The sequence below is a fragment of the Pseudophryne corroboree genome, chromosome 1 (genome assembly GCF_028390025.1).
Source record: "Pseudophryne corroboree isolate aPseCor3 chromosome 1, aPseCor3.hap2, whole genome shotgun sequence".
Taxonomy (NCBI): domain Eukaryota; kingdom Metazoa; phylum Chordata; class Amphibia; order Anura; family Myobatrachidae; genus Pseudophryne; species Pseudophryne corroboree.
Genome location: NC_086444.1, coordinates 177,749,836 through 177,775,461, shown reverse-complemented (window position 1 = coordinate 177,775,461; position 25,626 = coordinate 177,749,836).

Genomic DNA, 25,626 nt, shown 5'->3' with positions numbered 1-25,626 from the left:
CACTCGCTCCAGACTGCCCTGCATCACCGCCAGCGGGTGGGCTCGGAATTCTTAGCCTTTTCCTCGCACCCCCAGTTGCGGGAGAATGTGAAGGAGGAGATGGTGACGGGTCACGTTCCGCTTGACTTGACAATTTTCTCACCAGCAGGTCTTTGAACCTCTGCAGACTTGTGTCTGCCGGAAAGAGAGATACAACGTAGGTTTTAAATCTAGGATCGAGCACGGTGGCCAAAATGTAGTGCTCTGATTTCAACAGATTGACCACCCGTGAATCCTAGTTAAGCGAATGAAGGGCTCCATCCACAAGTCCCACATGCCTAGCGGAATCGCTCTGTTTTAGCTCCTCCTTCAATGCCTCCAGCTTCTTCTGCAAAAGCCTGATGAGGGGAATGACCTGACTCAGGCTGGCAGTGTCTGAACTGACTTCACGTGTGGCAAGTTCAAAAGGTTGCAGAACCTTGCACAACGTTGAAATCATTCTCCACTGCGCTTGAGACAGGTGCATTCCACCTCCTTTGCCTATATCGTGGGCAGATGTATAGGCTTGAATGGCCTTTTGCTGCTCCTCCATCCTCTGAAGCATATAGAGGGTTGAATTCCACCTCGTTACCACCTCTTGCTTCAGATGATGGCAGGGCAGGTTCAGGTGTTTTTGGTGGTGCTCCAGTCTTCTGTACGCGGTGCCTGTACGCCGAAAGTGGCCCGCAATTCTTCTGGCCACCGACAGCATCTCTTGCACGCCCCTGTCGTTTTTTAAATAATTCTGCACCACCAAATTCAAGGTATGTGCAAAACATGGGACGTGCTGGAATTTGCCCAGATGTAATGCACGCACAATATTGCTGGCGTTGTCCGATGCCACAAATCCCCAGGAGAGTCCAACTGGGGTAAGCCATTCTGCGATGATCTTCCTCAGTTGCCGTAAGAGGTTTTCAGCTGTGTGCGGATTCTGGAAAGCGGTGATACAAAGCGTAGCCTGCCTAGGAACGAGTTGGCGTTTGCGAGATGCTGCTACTGGTGCCGCCGCTGCTGTTCTTGCTGCGGGAGGCAATACATCTACCCAGTGGGCTGTCACAGTCATGTAGTCCTGAGTCTGCCCTGCTCCACTTGTCCACATGTCCGTGGTTAAGTGGACATTGGGTACAACTGCATTTTTTAGGACAGTGGTGACTCTTTTTCTGACATCTGTGTACATTCTCGGTATCGCCTGCCTAGAGAAATGGAACCTAGATGGTATTTGGTACCGGGGACACAGTACCTCAATCAAGTCTATAGTTGGCTCTGAAGTAACGATGGATACCGGAACCACGTTTCTCACCGCCCAGGCTGCCAAGGCCTTAGTTATCCGCTTTGCAGCAGGATGACTGCTGTGATATTTCATCTTCCTCGCAAAGGACTGTTGTACAGTCAATTGCTTACTGGAAGTAGTACAAGTGGTCTTCCGACTTCCCCTCTGGGATGACCATCGACTCCCAGCAGCAACAACAGCAGCGCCAGCAGCAGTAGGCGTTACACTCAAGGATGCATCGGAGGAATCCCAGGCAGGAGAGGACTCGTCAGACTTGACAGTGACATGGCCTGCAGGACTATTGGCTTTCCTGGGTAAGGAGGAAATTGACACTGAGGGAGTTGGTGGTGTGGTTTGCGTGAGCTTGGTTACAAGAGGAAGGGATTTACTGGTCAGTGGACTGCTTCCGCTGTCGCCCAAAGTTTTTGAACTTGTCACTGACTTATGATGAATGCGCTCCAGGTGACGTATAAGGGAGGATGCTCCGAGGTGGTTAACGTCCTTACCCCTACTTATTACAGCTTGACAAAGGCAACACACGGCTTGACACCTGTTGTCCGCATTTGTGTTGAAATAATTCCACACCGAAGAGCTGATTTTTTTTGTATTTTGACCAGGCATGTCAATGGCCATATTCCTCCCACGGACAACAGGTGTCTCCCCGGGTGCCTGACTTAAACAAACCACCTCACCATCAGAATCCTCCTTGTCAATTTCCTCCCCAGCGCCAGCAACACCCATATCCTCATCCTGGTGTACTTCAACAGTGACATCTTCAATTTGACTATCAGGAACTGGACTGCGGGTGCTCCTTCCAGCACTTGCAGGGGGCGTGCAAATGGTGGAAGGCACAAGCTCTTCCCGTCCAGTGTTGGGAAGGTCAGGCATCGCAACCGACACAATTGGACTCACCTTGGGGATTTGTGATTTCGAAAAACGCACAGTTCTTTGCTGTGCTTTTGCCAGCTTAAGTCTTTTCATTTTTCTAGCGAGAGGCTGAGTGCTTCCATCCTCATGTGAAGCTGAACCACTAGCCATGAACATATGCCAGGGCCTCAGCCGTTCCTTGCCACTCCGTGTCGTAAATGGCATATTGGCAAGTTTACGCTTCTCCTCAGACGCTTTTAATTTTGATTTTTTTGGTCATTTTTTTACTGATCTTTTGTGTTTTGGATTTTACATGCTCTGTACTATGACATTGGGCATCGGCCTTGGCAGACGACGTTGATGGCATTTCATTGTCTCGGCCATGACTAGTGGAAGCAGCTTCAGCACGAGGTGGAAGTGGAACTTGATCTTTCCCTATTTTTTTAACCTCCACATTTTTGTTCTCCATATTTTAATGCGCACAACTAAAAGACACCACAGGTATACAATGTAGATGGATGGATATACTACTAGTATACTTTATGTATGACGACGAGTGATGACACAGAGGTAGGTACAGCAGTGGCCTACCGTACTGCTATATACAGTATTATGGACCTGGTGGACACTGTCAGCAGACTGCGTTTATAGTATAAAGAAAAAAAGACACCACAGGTATACAATGTAGATGGATGGATATACTACTAGTATACTTTATGTATGACGACGAGTGACGACACAGAGGTAGGTACAGCAGTGGCCTACCGTACTGCTATATACAGTATAATGGACCTGGTGGACACTGTCAGCAGACTGCGTTTATAGTATAAAAAAAAAAGACACCACAGGTATACAATGTAGATGGATGGATATACTACTAGTATACTTTATGTATGACGACGAGTGACGACACAGAGGTAGGTACAGCAGTGGCCTACCGTACTGCTATATACAGTATAATGGACCTGGTGGACACTGTCAGCAGACTGCGTTTATAGTATAAAGAAAAAAAGACACCACAGGTATACAATGTAGATGGATGGATATACTACTAGTATACTTTATGTATGACGACGAGTGACGACACAGAGGTAGGTACAGCAGTGGCCTACCGTACTGCTATATACAGTATAATGGACCTGGTGGACACTGTCAGCAGACTGCGTTTATAGTATAAAGAAAAAAAGACACCACAGGTATACAATGTAGATGGATGGATATACTACTAGTATACTTTATGTATGACGACGAGTGACGACACAGAGGTAGGTACAGCAGTGGCCTACCGTACTGCTATATACAGTATAATGGACCTGGTGGACACTGTCAGCAGACTGCGTTTATAGTATAAAGAAAAAAAGACACCACAGGTATACAATGTAGATGGATGGATATACTACTAGTATACTTTATGTATGACGACGAGTGACGACACAGAGGTAGGTACAGCAGTGGCCTACCGTACTGCTATATACAGTATAATGGACCTGGTGGACACTGTCAGCAGACTGCGTTTATAGTATAAAGAAAAAAAGACACCACTGGAGTGTTTTTCAGGCAGACAAACGTATACTGGTGGTCACTGTCAGCAAAACTCTGCACTGTACTCCTGCTATAGCTGCTCCCCAGTCTCCCCCACAATTAAGCAGTGTGAGTACTCAGCACAGTCAGATATATCATGCAGCACACTAAGGCTGAGCACAGATATGGTATGGAGCGTTTTTTTCAGGCAGAGAAGGGATAAAAAAAAACTAGCAAAACTCTGCACTGTACTCCTCCTGTCCTAACAGCTGCTCCCCAATCCTCCCCACAATAAGCTAAGCAGTAGCAATCAATCAGATCAACTAACTCTAAGGCTCTATAACTAAACGGAGAGGACGCCAGCCACGTCCTCTCCCTATCAATCTCACTGCACGTGTGAAAATGGCGGCGACGCGCGGCTGCTTATATAGAATCCGAATCTCGCGAGAATCCGACAGCGGGATGATGACGTTCGGGCGCGCTCGGGTTAGCCGAGCAAGGCGGGAGGATCCGAGTCTGCTCGGACCCGTGTAAAAAGAGTGAAGTTTGGGGGGGTTCGGTTTCCGAGAAACCGAACCCGCTCATCACTACTATATATACTGCTCACAAAAATGCAGCACAGATATGGAATGGATACTTGCAGTGACACAGAGCTGCAAGATACAGCAATGGCCTACTGTACTGTACAACTATATACTGTTGGTCACCAAAATGCTGCAGTGTACTACTATATATACTGCTCACAAAAATGCAGCACAGATATGGAATGGATACTTGCAGTGACACGGAGCTGCAAGATACAGCAATGGCCTACTGTACTTACAACTATATACTGTTGGTCACTAAAATGCTGCACTGTACTACTATATATACTGCTCACAAAAACGCAGCACAGATATGGAATGGATACTTGCAGTGACACGAAGCTGCAAGATACAGCAATGGCGTACTGTACTGTACAACTATATACTGTTGGTCACCAAAATGCTGCACTGTACTACTATATATACTGCTCACAAAAATGCAGCATAGAGATGTAATGGATACTTGCAGTGACACGGAGCTGCAAGATACAGCAATGGCCTACTGTACTGTACAACTATATACTGTTGGTCACCAAAATGCTGCACTGTACTACTATATATACTGCTCACAAAAATGCAGCACAGATATGGAATGGATACTTACAGTGACACAGAGCTGCAAGATACAGCAATGGCCTACTGTACTGTACAATTATATAATGTTGGTCACCAAAATGCTGCACTGTACTACTATATATACTGCTCACAAAAATGCAGCACAGATATGGAATGGATACTTGCAGTGACACGGAGCTGCAAGATACAGCAATGGCCTACTGTACTGTACAACTATATACTGTTGGTCACCAAAATGCTGCACTGTACTACTATATATACTGCTCACAAAAATGCAGCACAGATATGGAATGGATACTTGCAGTGACACTGAGCTGCAAGATACAGCAATGGCCTACTGTACTGTACAACTTTATACTGTTGGTCACCAAAATGCTGCACTGTACTACTATATATACTGCTCACAAAAATGCAGCACAGATATGGAATGGATACTTGCAGTGACACGGAGCTGCAAGATACAGCAATGGCCTACTGTACTGTACAACTATATAATGTTGGTCACCAAAATGCTGCACTGCACTACTATATATACTGCTCACAAAAATGCAGCACAGATATGGAATGGATACTTGCAGTGACACGGAGCTGCAAGATACAGCAATGGCCTACTGTACTGTACAACTATATACTGTTGGTCACCAAAATGCTGCACTGTACTACTATATATACTGCTCACAAAAATGCAGCACAGATATTGAATGAATACTTGCAGTGACACGGAGCTGCAAGATACAGCAATGGCGTACTGTACTGTACCACTATATACTGTTGGTCACCAAAATGCTGCACTGTACTACTATATATACTGCTCACAAAAATGCAGCACAGATATGGAATGGATACTTGCAGTGACACGGAGCTGCGAGATACAGCAATGGCCTACTGGACTGTACAACTATATACTGTTGGTCACCAAAATGCTGCACTGTACTACTATATATACTGCTCACAAAAATGCAGCACAGATATGGAATGGATACTTGCAGTGACACAGAGCTGCAAGATACAGCAATGGCCTACTGTACTATACAACTATATACTGTTGGTCACCAGAATGCTGCACTGTACTACTATATATACTGCTCACAAAAATGCAGCACAGATATGGAATGGATACTTGCAGTGACACAGAGCTGCAAGATACAGCAATGGCCTACTGTACTGTACAACTATATACTGTTGGTCACCGAAATGCTGCACTGTACTACTATATATACTGCTCACAAAAATGCAGCACAGATATGGAATGGATACTTGCAGTGACACAGAGCTGCAAGATACAGCAATGGCCTAATGTACTGTACAACTATATACTGTTGGTCACTAAAATGCAGCACACTGAGCACAGATATTTGCAGCATACTGAGCACAGATATGGAGCTTTTCAGGCAGAGAACGTAGATATTTGCAGCATACTGAGCACAGATATTTGCAGCACACTGAGCACAGATATTTGCAGCACACTGAGCACAGATATGGAACTTTTCAGGCAGAGTACGTAGCCACGTCCTCTCCGTTCAATCTCCAATGCACGAGTAAAAATGGCGGCGATGCGCGGCTCTTTATATATAATACGAATCTCGCGAGAATCCGACAGCGGGATGATGACGTTTGGCCGCGTTCGGGTTAACCGAGCAAGGCGGGAAGATCCGAGACTGCCTCGGACCCGTGTAAAATAGGTGAAGGTCGGGGGGGGTCGGATCTTGACGAACCGAACCCGCTCATCTCTAATGTAAATGCAGAAGGTATGAATGGTTGAACAAAGGCTTGGAATTTTTTTGTATAAGATGAGAGGAAAGGGACATAAGGGTCCGGATGTAATAAAGTTAAAGATCAGTGGCCATGTGGGATGCCGGCTGAATTTTTACTTTTTTTTTAAAGAGGCAATCATGTAGTGGCCACGGCATGCAAAACACTTGAATTCCCCCCAGGAGAGGTGAGGAGCAGCATTAGCCTTTTATTATATGTGATGTAGGATGATATAGTGGAGGTTATGCATAATATCTTTATGAGTGGGCGTATGTATTAATGATTTGATGAAAGAAGGATGAATTTATAAAAACAAAGGTGATAGGTGGAGGTTAGGGAATTGGAGACCTATAACATTACTCATGGCTGATAATAAAATATTCGCTAAATTGTTGGCGTGTCAAATTAGAGGTGTGATTGAAGAAGAGCACAATATTGTATGCACAATAATTTGATGTTGCTGTGATTGTATGGGGAAGAAGCAGGGAATGTATGCAATGGCTCTTGACTTGAAAAAGTGTATGATAGAGCGTCTGGTGTGTTTATGTGTGATGTGTTGTAAGAATGGGCTTTCCAGGAGAGTTGGTGAATAAGATTAGGGGCTAAATGTGTCAAAGTCGAAAAATATTGCAGAACACACAGCACGTATAAACTGCACACACATGCCCACTGCGTGTGCACTTGTTCTGCAGTGCGTGCACATGTACGCACTTTGCGTATGGTCGCTCCCGCGGTCCTGCGCATCGGCGCGTGGTATGGGTATTTACGGCAGAGTTTGTGTACGCATGGAGGGCCATCAGAACACATTACATATTTAATCCAAATAGTGCACAATGTACACATAGTCTCCTTGCACCACATCAGAAAGTTATAGCTGTTTAAATGGCTGCAGAACAAAGGGATTCACCTTTACAGGATAAGAGGGGACAGACTAAGGTTATAAGGTGGTATTTGGTATCCAGCTGTAGGGTATTTTAAGGGTAACATTCCGGTGTTGGTCTGCAGAAGATCGCATGTTCCTGCGGATAGTTATGTGCAGAAGCAGAATATAGATATAAACTGTATTTACTGTATATTATGTATGCGGCGGGAATCCAGAGGAGACCAACCACAAGAGCAGTTGAGAAAGACGTCGCCTACCTTTTCAAATCAACCTATGACCTCTCCTGTACTGTAAAAGTGCATTCCTGTGTCCAATGGACAAAGGGATTACAGTATCCATTGTATTGCTTTTGGAAGACTTGTATAAATAAAGCCTGCTGCAGGCCGGCCAGACACAAGACTCACAACGTTATCTATTTGATTACGGAGGACTGGACCAGGAAGCGCACGCGAATATTCTCACGTATGTACATTGACTGTAGCCATTATTCTGTTATAGTAATTTGTATTGTAGTGTATAATTTGTATTGTAAACCCCCTTCCAGAAATAATCCACTGTGGTGTCGGAACCCAGCGGTAAACTCACAATTGGTGTCGTGTGTTTATTGCCCTGCTAAGGTTTAAAGTGTACTATTATTGCATAGCATTGCCCTGCTAAGGTTTAAAGTGTACTATAATTGCATAGCATTGCTGTAGAAGGTTTAAAGTGTATCTCTGAGTGTGTATGCGCTGCGAGTACTTTGTACCGTCAGCGCGGCGTGTGTACGTAAAGTCCGTACACTACGGAACCCTTTTACGTTAATAGCGTAAAAGGTGCGTAGTGTGAATTAAGTATAGCGGCCACAGCGGCTAAAGGTTTAAAGTGTATTTAAGGTGTGTTTAAGGTATAGCTTTCATTCCTGTAAAGATAATCAACATTATCAATTGGGGGCATCGTCCGATTTTCCACATTTTTTACTGCTTAACAGGTCATAAGCAGACATTATCTATCAGTATAAGGGTGGACAGAAGGTATCCTACGTATCCTTTTCTTGGTCGGTGGATACACTGAAAACCCTACTTAATTGCTGATTAGATGGTGTCTGCTCTGTATGGTTGGTAGGGATGCTGGTAAGAACTCATAAGGTAAGCAGGAAAAAAGCTATTTAAAATCTGTGAATTTATTTTTGGCGCCAAATGCGTACACAACAAAAGCGTACACCCATACTCTGTGCATACTCTCCCACATTGTTGCCATAACATTCAGATTACTAGATTCGTAATATAAACAAAGGAAGTAAGTGTAAAACACAAACGCAGTCTGGCCTAGTTATAAAGGTTTATACAGAAAAGAAACTGTGTGGCATGTTAAGTGAGCAATTATAGTTAATATTGCTCACATTTATAGAAATTGTATGATTTGTGCTATTGCGGACGTACGGTTTTATACACGTGTCTCGGACAAGGTACGGAACTGCACACGCGGCGTAAGCACGGTCGCGTGTTTACGCAAATTGCAGAAGAATACGGTCGCTAAGTACAAATTACACAATAGTTTGTTAAGTTTAAAGGTGAGACAGTAGCCACGCTACAATAACACAAGATTGCCCAGCTTCCAAAGTTTAGTATAAAACCCTTATTTACTGTATTGCCTCTGGGAGTAAAGCTGCTTGTCTGAATGAAAGATAATTTTCTGTACAGAAAAACCAAAGTGTAATTGAGTGAGCGAACGCAGGAGCGAGTGGAAATTTGAACCACGGAATTTGGAATCTCGGTGTGTGGTACATCAAGTGAGTGGAGACTTGGTGGCGTGAGGCGGCTGACTCACGTTAATATAAGGTTTAATACGTAAGTCGTGAGGAGACTTACACAGGAGCGTGGTAGGGAATTGTGAAGTGTTGTGACCCATATAGTTTTTTTTTATACGCTCCGGCTGAGGTTTCGCAGCCTGAAAATCGATTCCAGTGGTCGTACGGCAGATAAGTAACAAGTACCTATACGCTGTGCGATTGGACCGCGCGTTTGTGGGTGCGATATATAGCGCAACGTGATATCCTTTTTACGAGCTTTTGCATAAAATCGCGATATCATCAGCGCTGTATAGAACATACGCAAGCGTGATTTGTGTATAATAAAGTGCATAGGGAGTTTTCGCTGGTCTCTCTCAGGAAAATCTTCAACGGCCGATACTTTACTGGAAAGGGTAAGTTATTCCTAAAAACTTCCAGTAAATATAGGTCACATAGGGCCCTAAGTTGAGTACATTGCCTTCGCTATCGACAGTGTATGGTAGTACTGGCCAATGTGGGCGGTGAGCGGGTGAAGAGCGCTCGGAGAACTTTCACCGTTACCTTATATTGAGTATTTTGGTGTTTGTGGGAAAAGGCCCACAATTATGGGAGCCAGTTGCTCAAGTAAGGGACGTTTAACCAGGGTTCAGGTTGTAGAGCCGCGGCCCATGGGGTCAGCGGAGTTTAAAGGAAAAAGTATTGAAGACTTTTTGTCTGAATGGGAACGTGTGACTGACAAAGATAGGGAACCATTCCCTAAGGTGGGCAGCTTTGAACCAGAGGTACTGCAGAATGTAAGCAGTAAAATATGTCTTCAAAAATCCAGAAAACAAAGGATTAGACATAATGATTGTTTAAAATTATGGCAACAGAAGGGGGATATGCAAAGAGAGCAAATTCGCAAAACAGGTTCAAAACCTAGAGGGAAAGAGAACACAAACACACCAGTGTCGACACAGGTCGAAGGGGAAGAGATGGCTACAGTCAATTATATATCCGTAAACGATAGTAGTATGCAAAAACAATGTATTAACCCTAATTTTTGCAAGATGTATCCTGTTTTGAAGTCTTTTCCAGGTTATAGGTCACAGGAAAATGAAGGATCCAGCCAAATCGCAGCTCTCCTCCAAGCAGTCACTTTGCAGGACAATCAGGTGGGGCCTGTCCAACCAAGTAGTGCAGTAACAATATTCCCCAATGAAAGTACTGGTGAGGTCACAGCTACCGGTAAGTGTGAGACAGCTCATTGCACAGAGACAACAACACCTCACAGTAAACAAATCAGGAACGGAATGGTAGAATTACACCCTGTCTTGGGAACACTAACTCCCAATGGGGGAACCGATAGTCAGGGAGTAGTACTCACCAGGAATAATGCAATGTATTGCCCGTGGCCCAGAGATGAGCTGCGATAAATCATTTCAGAATTCCCCGACCCTCGGAAGGATTTAGCTAGATGTCAGAAATTTATCAGAGATCTGGGTAATGCGTATGAACCGACAAACAAACACTAGCGGATACTTTTGAAAGCGTGCCTATTCCCTAATATTGACACCCAAAAATGTATCACTGATTGTAGATTAGAGTTTGATAGTCTTATGACTGACAAACACAATCAGGAGAACTTAGAGCAAATTAACAGGCAACTAGAGTTGTATTTCCCCACAACTGTTAAGTGGAGAAGAATTTTCTCCATAAAGCAGAGGGAAAATGAAATGACATCTGAATATTTCCATCGGGCCCTGCAAATAATGGATAGATACATGGGGTATCGGATACAGGGAACGATACGAATTACAGGGAGGTGGCTGTCTCTGTGCTAATGGACAGACTCGATAAGACAGTAAGGGACAGAGTACAAACATCTTTGCCTAATTGAAGAGGAGTCACAGTAGCTTGCCTTAGAGAGTGCGCAATTGTACACCACAAGAATATTGTTAGGCGTAGGCGTAGAAAACAACAGGAGGAGAGGCTGAGGATTGAAAGTATACAGGCTCTTACACCAAAGTCTCATCAGCCTAAACCCCTAAACCCCAGACCGAGAACATGCTACATTTGTAGGAAGGAAGGGCATTTTGCCAGAGATTGTAGGTATAGTAGAACACATAGTCAATATAGACCCCTAGACAGAGAAAACAAGCCACGTTTTTAAACACATAGACGGGATCAAGGGACATATAGTAAGGAATCACGATACAGTATAGAAAAACACAGTTTCGGTTAATGGGAAGAACAGAATAAATGCAACTTTACCCTTTTGACAGAACTTACTGGGGTTAGGAGGAGGCCTCTAAACTTCTGCTTCTCTCTCTAGCAGAAGTGACCTCTAAGTAACTTAACAGGAGTTTTGTTAGAGATGGTAAACATATTGAGTGCTCCCACCCAGGAAGCACAAAATATGTTAGATACCCACGAAGACTAATGTTGCGTTTCACTGTTTTAGATGCATGTCCATCACAGGTAAAGGAAATTATCTCAAAGATACCGGGTTCCCTATGAACTTAGAATGGACAAGACACTGGATTGATGGCTGGGATAGTCCCAGTAGAGATATAACACACATAGAATTTTTTTTAAGGGGAACAGACCGATTAGGGAATCATTCCCCGTAGTGCCCAATCCAGATGTCAAACTTTGTAAAATCTTCTTTGCCTTTACAAACTTACCTGTTACTAAACTCTGTGATTTGTCTTCAAAGTTTCCTCTTTATTTCTTACGTTCACTGACAGGATTAAAGTTCAAACGTCACATGCCTACTCGGTCTTTTCAGAGTTCTGCCCAAACCCAGTATATCTCACCAGCATAGGGACACCAGTATCAGTGTGCCTGGCCATGCACAAAGGGTAGAGAATGAGAATACTGGTGAAGGGAGACTGTGCATAGATACCGATATACATGATGGTGTGACAGCCTGATGGTGAACGCAAATCTGACAAATTTTCTTTTTATTATTTCCCCTCTCTTTTCACTTTCCAAAGATGGTTCACTTCACACAACTGATAATACACAACAGTTAAACACATTGTAATGCAAGATTTATGTTCCCTACAGAAAGGTCGCTGACCCAGAGAGAACCCGTGACAAAGAGCAGAGTATAGAGAACACTGTATCACTGGAGTGTCTGTTCCGAGAAGGTTGAGAGGCAGTACTGTTGAGACGGCACCTGAGCGCGGAGAAAAACAAGACCAGAGGCGGTTGTCGCACCAGTTTTTTTATTTTCTCCATTCCCCACTGCCCTCCTTCTCTTCTTCTCTTTCTCCCCCCTTCTTGTTTCCCTTCTCTTCCCTTAACAAGATGGACTTACCCCAAGAGACTGCGTTCTGGGTTTTCCTGTTAATCCTGTTGTTGACCAGGACAGTCTGTTTCGGTGAGTGTCCCAGAGAGGTCGAGAAAGGATCTGGAATGGGTTCTGATGGCGGGGATGGATTTGTAGAATCTCAAGAGCAACACATCACTCGAGCAAAGGCGAGTATCAGAAAGCGATCTGGTAGTCAGGGAGCTCGGAGGCACTGTGAAGGGTTATTGGCTGAGGAAAATTGCATTTGTAGGAATTGTGAGAACATAGTCGAGGATGGGTGCATCCAGAGATGTCAGTCCAGCCTTAATATCAACATGGACCGTCATCCATTGAGTGATTACCACTCACTAGTGGGTAAGGTCTTAAACCAGACAGAATGCTGGGTGTGCTCACAAGTACCTCAAGGTCAGAACAAGTCAGGATTAGTACCGTACCCTTTAGCAATAGATGAGGTACTCGAATTACGGGGTGGGAGACCGGTGGACAAGAAATTCAATGTTTCTAGGCCCCCTAGTTTGAAGCTCCACCAGTATCATGTAGATAGATCCTTATTATGTTTCAGTATTTCCAATTACCGAAAACCGGGAAATTGGGAAGTGACGTGGAATAACCAGACAATGACCTTTTCGCACAGAGCTGATAGGATACCAATAGACTCTGAACTTGTACGCCAAATAGCCAACAGTGGAAGGTATTTTCGGTATAGGTATACTCGTGGAAGCAAGACCATGTGGGTTGGAGAAGTATCACCAGGGTACTGTGCTCATATCATCCAGCCCGATACTTGTACTGAGCAGATGGGAGAACTAGGGATTGGGTTTTTCACTTGGAAAGTTTGTAATATGGTAATGTCATATTCTGTCCCCTATGTTCTCCCCGATGATGCCTATTTCATATGTGGGAGGAAGGCGTATAAGTGGCTTGCCCCGAACTCAGAGGGATTGTGTCATGTTGGAAGAGTGTTGCCAGAGGTCATGACCATAACCCATGATAAGATGAAAGATGTTCACCGCAGTGCTCAGGCTCCTTATACTCATACTCACTATGAACACATCGTCAAGAGACACCTCATAGATAGGACAGAGCACGTAGCCTCTGATTTGATCCACGAATCCACCGGGATTCAATTCCAGCTCGCATTAGACATCACCCGTACTGCCAGAGGAATTATAAATTATAGGTATATCCATGCGCTAGCGAACTTGACAGATAATATCACTGAGATGTATGACGACACCTTCAGGTATACGGGAAGGAAGTTACAAGCTTACAAGAAGGAACTGATCCAGCACCGGATGGTCCTTAATTATATCACAGCCGTGACGGGTGGGTACTGTGTCACTTTGGCAACTCAATATGGTGTGAAGTGCTGTATGTATATTACCAACAGCACTGACAACCCCACAGAGATTATCGATCAAAAGATGGACGATATCTTGCAGTTGAAGTGGGAGTTCCGGAGGAGACACAACCTTACCCTGACTGCTGTGGGTAATGAGCTGACCGGCTGGGTCTCATGGTTGAACCCACGAAATTGGTTCTCAGGATTAGGAGAGTGGGCTCAAAATGTTATTATGAGTGTGGGAAAGTTTCTCCTTTGTATCCTGGGAGTCGTCAAAATTATTGGTTTGATATTTAGGTGTGTTCGAATTCTGACGCGGCGCAAGCACGGCACAAATTTGATGAGTTTAAGGAGCGAGGGCATTGTTATAGCAGCAGATTTAATTTACGACCCATCCATAGAGACAGTGTTATGATAAGGATTGCAAATGAATTCCATGGCCTGTTTCTTTCACCCGTTTCTCCTTTGTCTCCCCCTCTGCCCAGATACACCCATCCGGAAAAGACATCAGCCCTACCCAAGAATGTTTATGAAAATGTTATGTGAATGTATTTTAGATATGTGTCTTATCTTCATCTCTACAACCTTCAGTTAATGACACACATAGTCGACAGGTGATATCCACATATATTAGCACTCACATATGTTCCCCCTCCATGTATCATCAACTAAATGTGCACCCCATTTGTTGGAACAAGAAGCCGAAAAGAGCTCGGTAGTATTTGTCAGCCCACTTACAGACCCTTAATACGGGATAAGAAGGATTTAATGTATACTTCGCAATACCTCGAAGCTTATCTAAAACATATACGGCACGATGATACATGCCCCTCAGACATGGATTCATACATACATGCTTTTTACTATCCCACTAGGTCCTACATTTCCCGCCTACAACTCTCCTCTGACCATCCAATCGTCTGTAGATATTATATTGATATTTTTATGTTTAGTGATTAGATAGTGGCAGTTATTGGTGACTGCCAAAGGGTGGACTGTCAAAGTCGAAAAATATTGCAAAACACACAGCACGTATAAACTGCACACACATGCCCACTGCACGTGCACTTGTTCTGCAGTGCGTGCACATGTACGCACTTTGCGTATGGTCGCTCCCGCGGTCCTGCGCATCGGCGCGTGGTATGGGTATTTACGGCAGAGTTTGTGTACGCATGGAGGGCCATCAGAACACATTACATATTTAATCCAAATAGTGCACAATGTACACATAGTCTCCTTGCACCACATCAGAAAGTTATAGCTGTTTAAATGGTTGGCAGAACAAAGGGATTCACCTTTACAGGATAAGAGGGGACAGACTAAGGTTATAAGGTGGTATTTGGTATCCAGCTGTAGGGTATTTTAAGGGTAACATTCCGGTGTTGGTCTGCGGAAGATCGCATGTTCCTGCAGATAGTTATGTGCAGAAGCAGAATATAGATATAAACTGTATTTACTGTATATTATGTATGCGGCGGGAATCCAGAGGAGACCACCCACAAGAGCAGTTGAGAAAGACATCGCCTACCTTCAAATCAACCTATGACCTCTCCTGTACTGTAAAAGTGCATTCCTGTGTCCAATGGACAAAGGGATTACAGTATCCATTGTATTGCTTTTGGAAGACTTGTATAAATAAAGCCTGCTGCAGGCCGGCCAGACACAAGACTCACAACGTTATCTATTTGATTACGGAGGACTGGACCAGGAAGCGCACGCGAATATTCTCACGTATGTACATTGACTGTAGCCATTATTCTGTTATAGTAATTTGTATTGTAGTGTATAATTTGTATTGTAAACCCCCTTTCAGAAATGGGATCCGGACTGAAAGTCGACAGTAACTAGGTCGACAATGTCTAGGTTGACCACTATTGTTCGACAGTAACTAGGTCGACAGGGTGTCTAGGTCGACAGGGTCTTTAGGTCGACATGTTCTAGGTCGACAGGTCAAAAGGTCGACATGAGTTTTTCACAATTTTTTTCTTTTTTTGAACCTTTTCATACTTAACGATCCACGTGGACTACGATTGGAACGGTAATCTGTGCCGTGCGAAGCGGTAGCGGAGCGAAGGCACCATGCCCGAAGCATGGCGAGCGAAGCGAGCCATGCGAGGGGACACGGTGCACTATTTGGGGTTCCCGGTCACTCTACGAAGAAAACGACACCAAAATAACATTAAAAACTCATGTCGACCTTTTGACCTGTCGACCTAGAACATGTCGACCTAAAGACCCTGTCGACCTAGACACCCTGTCGACCTAGTTACTGTCGACCAATAGTGGTCGACCTAGACATTGTCGACCTAGTTACTGTCGACTTTCAATACCACACCCTTCATAAATAATCCACTGTGGTGTCGGAACCCAGCGGTAAACTCACAATTGGTGTTGTGTGCTCATTGCCCTGCTAAGGTTTAAAGTGTACTATTATTGCATAGCATTGCCCTGCTAAGGTTTAAAGTGTACTATAATTGCATAGCATTGCTGTAGAAGGTTTAAAGTGTATCTCTGAGTGTGTATGCGCTGCGAGTACTTTGTACCGTCAGCGCGGCGTGTGTACGCAAAGTCCGTACACTACGGAACCCTTTTACGCTAATAGCGTAAAAGGTGCGTAGTGTGAATTAAGTATAGCGGCCACAGTGGCTAAAGGTTTAAAGTGTATTTAAGGTGTGTTTAAGGTATAGCTTTCATTCCTGTAAAGATAATCAACATTATCAAATGAGAGGCCATAGGTGTGGGGGTTTGTATGAGAATCCCTTTATTTTTTAAAGCACAATGATTTACAAGGCATAACCAACCTGTCGCTATTAATATATATATATATATATATATATATATATATAGTGCTGTGCAAAAGTTTTATGTAGGTGTGGAAAAAATGCTGCAAAGTAAGAATGCTTTCAAGAACAGAAGTGTTAATAGTTTATTTTATCATTGCAAAGTGAATGAACAGAAGAGAGATCTAAATCAAATCAATATTTGGGGTGACCACCTTTTGCCTTCAAAACAGCATTAATTGTTCTAGGTACACTTGCACAAGTTTTTGAAGGAACTCGGCAGGGAGGTTGTTCCAAACATCTTGGAGAACTAACCACAGATCTTCTGTGGATGTAGGCTTACTTAAATCCTTCTGTCTCTTCATGTAATCCCAGACAGACAGGATGATGATAAAAAAAAAGGGTTAGACTAGATGGGCCAAGTGGTTCTAATCTGCCATCAAATTATATGTCTCTATGTTGAGATCAGGGCTCTGTGGGGGCCATATCACTTCCATGTCTCCTTATTCTTCTTTACACGGAAGATAGTTCTTAAAGACATTGGCTGTATGTTTGGGTATCGTTATCCTGCTGCAGAATAAATATGGAGCCAATCAGACACCTCCCTGATGGTATTGCATGATGGATAAGGACCTGCCTGTATTTCTCAGCATTGAAGCACAAAGAAACAGGCAATGTTGAGGATAGGCCAAGGAAACTTAGTGTATCAAATGAAAGACACATCATACTTCCCTTCGAAGTTGGTAGATACCCAGCAGTGCCATCAGATGCAATGCAGATGATGCTAACAGTGTCATTTTTATGTATCCGACCTTTAAAGAGATGACTATAAAATAAATTCTTTACTCACTGCAACTGAAAGAGACTGAGATTGTTCCAAACCCAAAGCCCCTTATGATGGTATATGTGCCATTGGTAAGAACATTGCTATTCCTTCACTAGTTACATCCTCTTTCAAATAGTGAACCATGTACAATTGACATCTTTGACCCCAGGATTCCCCCTAAGTAACTGTGTGCCCAATGACATACTGTGGCACAGTTGTAACAAGAGCTTCAACGATAATTGCTGGTGAAAATACTTATTGCCTTGGCTAGGGAAAGTTAGTAGTTAGTAGCTAGGATTACTGAAACATATTGGGGGTAATTCAGACCTGATCGCAGCAGCAAATTTTTTAGCCAATGGGCAAAACCATGTGCACTGCAGGTGGGGCAGATATAACATGTGCAGAGAGAGTTAGATTTGGTGGGTTATTTTGTTTCTGTGCATGGTAAATATTGGCTGCTCTATTTTAACACTGTCATTTAGTTGGCAGTTTGAACACACCCCACCCAAATCTAACTCTCTCTGCACATGTTGTATCTGCCCCCTCCCCCCCGCAGTGCACATGGTTTTGCCCATTAGAGGAAGATTTTGCCTTTGCGATCAACCTTGAATTAGGCACAAAATCAGCAGTTGATGTATCAAACAGAAGTGGGCCAGTGGAGAAGTTGCCCATAGCAACTAATCACCTTCTACCTATCATTTACAGACTGTCCTTGTAAATGATAGTTAGAAACAGAGTAATTGTAATGGGCTACTTCTCCACCAAGTGACTTCTCTGTACTGCTTGATATATAAACCCCGGCAGCTGATTGGTGAGTCCTTTATGTCTTAAGCTTGTGGCTAGTGGTTAACTCTTATTAACTGTGGCCACAAGCTTTTTCATGCACCCCTATGTAGACTCAGTTATCCTTAACCTGTGTCAGCTGTTCCTTAGTAATTTATCAGCCAGTGTCAGGTGACTAGTGTACCTTTAAAAGCCATAAGGTATCTTGCAGGTGCACATTAAACCAAGTAGGCATATTTGCAGTTATATTATGTGTGAAACAGTTGCCAGGTTTTAAGACTCTGTGATAGTGTAGTACCTGCAAGAAGGTGGGGTACCTTGGCGATTGGTTTGCAGGCTTCTGTGCATTGGCCAATTCACTAACTAAACCCCCATCACATATTTATTGATGTGGTGAGGAGAAGTGAGTTTGCTATGGTGAGTGCTGAATTTTGTGTTTGTATTTATTTAAGTATGTGGTGATGGGCTACATGCACCCCACCCTATGAGTGGTAAGTGCAGTCATGTACCCCGCTTCTGGGGTGGAGAGTGCTGCAGTTTTATATCTGTGTGTGTGTGTGTGCGCGCGCGTGTGTGTGTGTATATAGTGTATATATATATATATATATATATATATATGTGTGTGTGTGTGTGTGTGTGTGTGTGTGTGTGTGTGTGTGTGTGTGTATATATCTATGTGTGTGTGTGTGTGTGTGTGTGTGTGTGTGTGTGTATGTACACAACAGCTCCACATAATAATAATAACACACAGCAAGGTTTAAATTTGCACACATATGACCATAGCAACTGCCCCCCCAAAAAAAATTCAAAGACCAGCCCTCACATAGTAACAAATACCAAAGTAGAGTATACAACAAACACTCCTGCAGATGTTGCTGATGAGGATTAGAGTGGCACTGATTAAAAACACCTGTGTGCTCTGCATGGGGTCCAGCATACAGGGAAATGGCGGAGGTCAGTGAGAAGACCAGGGCGTGGCATGAAGGAGACCTCAAATCACTCCGACATGTTGTTTGTCGGCTGGTTCACTGTACACACTGCACGATAGGCACAAAATTGCTATCAATATCGTTAGGTTTGATGTGCAACATGGACGACCAACAGAGCCGGATTAACAGCAGGGCTAAAGGGGGGGTCGTCCCGGGGCCCCCACACACTGTCCTCACAACTGCAAAAAAAACATCAGAGTAGGAGTACAGCATATACCTGTCTCCTCTCTGTCCTCCTCGGCAGCTGAGACGTTCCATTACAGTTGCGCTGCGGCTGCCATTATCTCGCAAGACTTCACACTGCTGTGAGTGAAGCTCCTCGGTGGCTGCAGCAGTAAAGGAACAGCTCAGCTGCCGAGGAGGACGGAGAGGAGACAGGTAAATGCTGTACTCCTACTCCGATGCTTTTTTGCAGTTGTGAGGACAGTGTGTCGGGGCCCCACAAATTTTTTGCCCAGGGGCCCCCACAGCCCTTAATTCGGCCCTGACGACCAGCAACAGTCACTAGCGACCAGCAGGAGTGCACAATCATGCATACCCCCTGAGCGATGTAGGTGATATATCGTTACGAAACGGCATATCGGCCCAGCATCGCTCCAGTGTGTACCCAGTTTAAAACAGTAGAGCTATTTAAACATGCTTGTGTTAGACGTATGAATCCTTACAAAGAACTAAGGATCAAATAGGGTTGAAGTTACCAAAAGGTAATAAAAAGGGACAGACTAGCTGGGCCAAGTGGTTCTTATCTGTCGTCAATTTCTATGTTTCTATGCAACCTTTGTGGGGCTCTCTCCACTGAGCTATACCGGTGTCTGGGCCTAATTCATGTTTGTACACAATGCCAATGTTTTCAACATAGAGCAATGATCAGCAAACTGCGCATGTGCCGCGATCACACCTGCCGAGGTACCTTTGTGATTGCACTGACATTTTATATGCAGAAAGATTGACAGGAGGCGTTAACGTGAGAGTGGCGGCAAAAACACAGGCATGTCATGGACGTTTTTGAGACATGCAGTGCCGTAACTAGACATTTTGGTGCCCTGTGCTAAGAAGCGAATTTGTCTTCCCCCCCCCTTCCCCCCCAACCCATATTAGAAACAGGGATAGCGTGCAACAAAAATGCAGGGCCATAAACTTTGTGGGGAAGGGGCATGACCGCAGAATAGTACAAATTCACATTACACCACACAGTAGTGTCCGTTATTCACATTACACCACACAGTAGTGTCCGTTATTCACATTACACCACACAGTAGTGTCCGTTATTCACATTACACCACACAGTAGTGTCCGTAAGTCATATATATTACACTGCACAATAGCGTCCCTTATAGGCGTAACCCCTGACCACACATCACTGTCCACTATTCACATTACACCACACAGTAGTACCCCTTATACACATTATGCCAGACAACAGAGCCCCTTATACATATTATGCAACAGTAAAGACCCTCGTCCTCCTCATCATTCCTTCTCCAGTCCTGGTCCTGTCTGCACAATATTCTGACCTTTGTAGTCCCACAGCAGTTGGTGAATTACAGGTGGACTACATGCTTTTTCTTTGTATATTTTATTTTGTTAGCTAGCAACACAGCTGCTTACATTGGATATATGTCAGGGGGAGATGTATTATAGCGGCACATAGAACTTTCAGCTTTGCCTCATTACCTAGGCGAAGCAGGAAAGAATATCGACAACATGTATAAACATCTTGTCTTCCGAAGTGAGGGAGTGATAACTCCCCTTCCACCAATCCAACAATCCTTGCAAGAGTGCGAAGCATATCAGTTTAGTGCTCATGCGCTGTGTCTCCATGCCCGGCCGGCTCCAGGGCGCATGTGCTGTCACGAGATCTCACATGCAGTTCGAAGCCAGCAGCTGCCATCCTGTGGAGATAGGGCATTGACATCTGCAGCCATATCGAAATTGATAGCTGCAGGTGTCGGAACGACCAGTGCCACTGACCGTTCTTGCATTGACCTGCACATCGGTGTGCTATCTAAAAGATAGCAGTGCTGATAATAACATTCCCCCCCGTCACTGGGCACGCACCGCCACATTAATACATGAGGGGAAGTAGTATCAGCGCATATATTATGTGCTGGTACCACCAGCCCCCCATAATGCACTTTCATACATCTACCCCTCAGTGCCTAAAGGAGAACCGGGGCCCAGTCCCCTCTGCTACAATCCAAATTAACTAGAAGTTCTGCAGCTTTTGCCTTCGTCTGACACAGTCACAGAGCGCACAGTGCTCACCTTGTATGTCTTGTGCCGTGGGAAGCTCATCTCCATTTATTATCATTCCGCCTTTTCAGTCCTGTCAAACTCCAGCCATGTCGGCCATGTGTATGTATGGCTCCACCCACCATATCATTCAGTCAGTCCATCCCGGCAGGGCATGCAGCTTGGACGGCATTCAGTGTGATTTGGTGGAGGCTAGGGAGGAGGGCATGTGCTGGGCAAGTTGGAGCCTCTGTGATGTGGAGGAGGGTGGGCAGTGGATGAATCAGTCTGATATGTAACTGATGCATGTAATCAGCCTGATGCTGCTCTCCTTGGCAAACGCTTGCTGTCATTGGTGACAGTCTTTATTGTATAGACAACTATTTTGGTTGGTTATTATTGCACTAATTTGAATTTTACTAATCCGACTTTTACTTTTTCTTTGATTTCACATGCCCTGGTTTAAGCCATCTATGCCTCTCCTCTCAATTGTTCGTCCTCCATATCTATCAACAAACACAAACCAAGTAGGGTACAGCACACACCATAATTTGTACAAAACATGTACCACCTACAGTGTTACAATATGTGTAGGAGTCAGAGATAATAATCTAACACTGCGGTTTAATTTCACCAACAGTGTTGCACAATACGTGTATAAGTACAAAATAATAATATACTGCGGTCTGACTGGCAGTGTCACAATACTTATGAAAATAAAATAAAAATTGTATAGTACACTGGGTACAAACAAACAAAAAATGTTTTTTTCTTTATAATTATATTTTAGGCTTTTTAGCTTTTATTATTCAAATTTTACGCTGGTGCGGAGTGGTGCTTTTAACTTGAGAGCACGCTGTTATTTCGTTACAATGCCCTTTATTCAATAACACATTTCAATATACTTCCAAACCCAGGATTCAAACCCATAACCTGTTGCATTCCAGTTAAACACCCTACTCATTGATCTATTCGATCCTGCATAAAAACTATAGGATTTCTAACAATATGAAGCTACTTGTATTTTGTAAAACAAATATCAGCAATGTAATTGAGTAGATCTACGTAGTGTGCAGCCACACATCTAATCACTTGCAGCCACACACTACACAGATCTGCTCTGTACAGGGGACGTTTCAAATAGTTAGAATTCTCTAGTTTAGAATTCTCTAGCTTTCTATGCAAGGGCACAGGCCACAGGCAATGCGCTTGAATCCTGGGTTATGTCAGCATCTTGAAATGTAATAAAAGACAGTGTGACTGAATAACAAAGAGCTCTCAATTTAAGTTCATGAATGTTGTATAGGTATTAGTAATGGAAGGGGTGGGGCTAGGAACCAGGGGCGGTAAGGAGTTGCTTGGCTTCAAAAAGGGGAAAAGCTACATGTGAAAGTAATTAAAATAGATAATTGACAAGTGCTGCCAACAGCGCCCCCTACCCTGTAGCGCTATGTGTGGTACACACTTCGCATACACCTTGTTACGACCCTGGATGTCTATTACTGAAGCAAAGTAGCATGATTCCCCTGCACTCACCTGCAGGGCCGGTGCAAGGTCTCTCTGCACCGAAGGCAAAGCTTCAGACCTAGCGCCCTCTAACCTGCAAACCCCACCACCACCCACCTCTCGAAGGGGAGATGCAGATAAGCACTAGGTGGGCTGGGCTGAATTGCATCATTATACATATATAGAGAAAAGGGACAACACTCAACGACTTTTAAAGTGAAAAAGAATATTGTAAACAAAGTATCAAAATTTTGTGACTTTGACTCTGGACCTAAATCAGCTTCAGTTGCAGTTTTGCGTTTTTTAGCACAGGAAAAGGCCACCCAGAATCCAAATACCCTGCGGTGTTGCAATCGCAATGTAAATTGTGATCACATGGCTGATTCGTGGAAACACCCCTGTCTCCGCAGTCAGGCTGCGAAGGCAGGCGCAGGGCAACCATTTTTCGGGTCACATCATGCAGCCACCCCAAACCCATCCCCGTTTCCAACGGCAGACCTGACCAAGGACAAGTCAATGCCCCCGCAATGCTGCGTTGCTGCCCCGTACCGCCCCAAGAATGTCTCTACCGGCCAACCAGGCAGAGGCACTACAGCGGGATACGAGGATATGCAATTGCATCGCAGCAGCGTCTGCTGCTGAATAGGGTTCCATTGTTCACAATATACTTTCACTTTCAAATCCTTGAGTGATGACCATTCTTTCTGCCTATGTCTACACGATAGCTGGCATGTTAGGAATTGTATTGGACACTAGGGGAGCCATAGTTAAATCCGTCTTTTATGTGCCTTAACATGACTCGATGTTACACGTGTCAGTACGGAGGAAGCGCTGAGACACTATGTGGTACAGCCTGATAGCGGCGGATGCACCAGAGTAGACCCACAGCAGCAGCCAGCACAGTGTAAAAGGAGGAGGATACAGAAACATCCTTCAGTTTTTTGCTACATGAATTCAGTGGCGCCCTCCAGGGGCCGGTGCCCCTAGGCAGCCGCCAAAAGCTGCCTAATGGTAGAGCCAGCCCTGCTCCCCTGAGACTTGACAAAACCTGCCTAATAATAAGAAAAAGCTGAATTTTACATCTGCAAATGCTAGGCAAGCCACCCAGTCCTTACCTGGCACATTATCATTGGACTGTTATCAGAGGCTTAGCTGAATCAGTTTTATACCCCCTCCCCAATCCCCCTGTAAAATGAGGCATTTGAAGAATTCAGCAAATGTTGCTATATACAGTATGTATTATGTGCACCGGAAATTTTTCGGGTTTTGTGTTTTGGTTTTGGATTCGGACGCGTTTTGGCAAAACCTCCCTGAAATTTTTTTGTCGGATTCGGGTGTGTTTTGGATTCGGGTGTTATTTTTACAAAAAACCCTCAAAAACAGCTTAAATCATAGAATTTGGGGGTCATTTTGATCCCATAGTATTATTAACCTCAATAACCATAATTTCCACTCATTTTCAGTCTATTCTGAACACCTCACACCTCACAATATTATTTTTAGTCCTAAAATTTGCACCGAGGTCGATGGATGACTAAGCTAAGCGACCCAAGTGGCCGACACAAACACCTGGCCCATCTAGGAGTGGCATCGCAGTGTCAGACAGGATGGCACTTCAAAAAAATAGTCCCCAAACAGCACATGATGCAAAGAAAAAAAGAGGCGCAATGAGGTAGCTGTGTGACTAAGCTAAGCGACACAAGTGGCCGAAACAAACACCTGGCCCATCTAGGAGTGGCACTGCAGTGTCAGACAGGATGGCAGATTTAAAAAATAGTCCCCAAACAGCACATGATGCATAGAAAAAAAGAGGTGCACCAAGATCGCTGGATGATTAAGCTAAGCGACCCAAGTGGCCGACACAAACACCTGGCCCATCTAGGAGTGGCACCGCAGTGTCAGACAGGATGGCACTTCAAAAAAATAGTCCCCAAACAGCACATGATGCAAAGAAAAAAAGAGGCGCAATGAGGTAGCTGTGTGACTAAGCTAAGCGACCCAAGTGGCCGACACAAACACCTCTCCTTGCACAAACTGGCTCTACAGAGGCAAGATGTCCACCTCCTCTTTCTCCGATTCCTCACCCCTTTCACTGTGTACATCCCCCTCCTCACAGATTATTAATTCATCCCCACTGGAATCCACCATCTCAGGTCCCTGTGTACTTTCAGGAGGCAATTGCTGGTGAATGTCTCCACGGAGGAATTGATTATAATTCATTTTGATGAACATCATCTTCTCCACATTTTCTCGAAGTAACCTTGTACGCCGATTGCTGACAAGGTGAGCGGCTGCACTAAACACTCTTTTGGAGTACACACTGTAGGGGGGGCAACTTAGGTAAAATAAAGCCAGTTTGTGCAAGGGCCTCCAAATTGCCTCTTTTTCCTGCCAGTATACGGACTGTCTGACGTGCCTACTTGGATGCGGTCACTCATATAATCCTCCACCATTCTTTCAATGGTGCCAGAATCATATGCAGTGACAGTAGACGACATGTCAGTAATCGTTGGCAGGTCCTTTAGTCCGGACCAGATGTCAGCACTCGCTCCAGACTGCCCTGCATCACCGCCAGCGGGTGGGCTCGGAATTCTTAGCCTTTTCCTCGCACCCCCAGTTGTGGGAGAATGT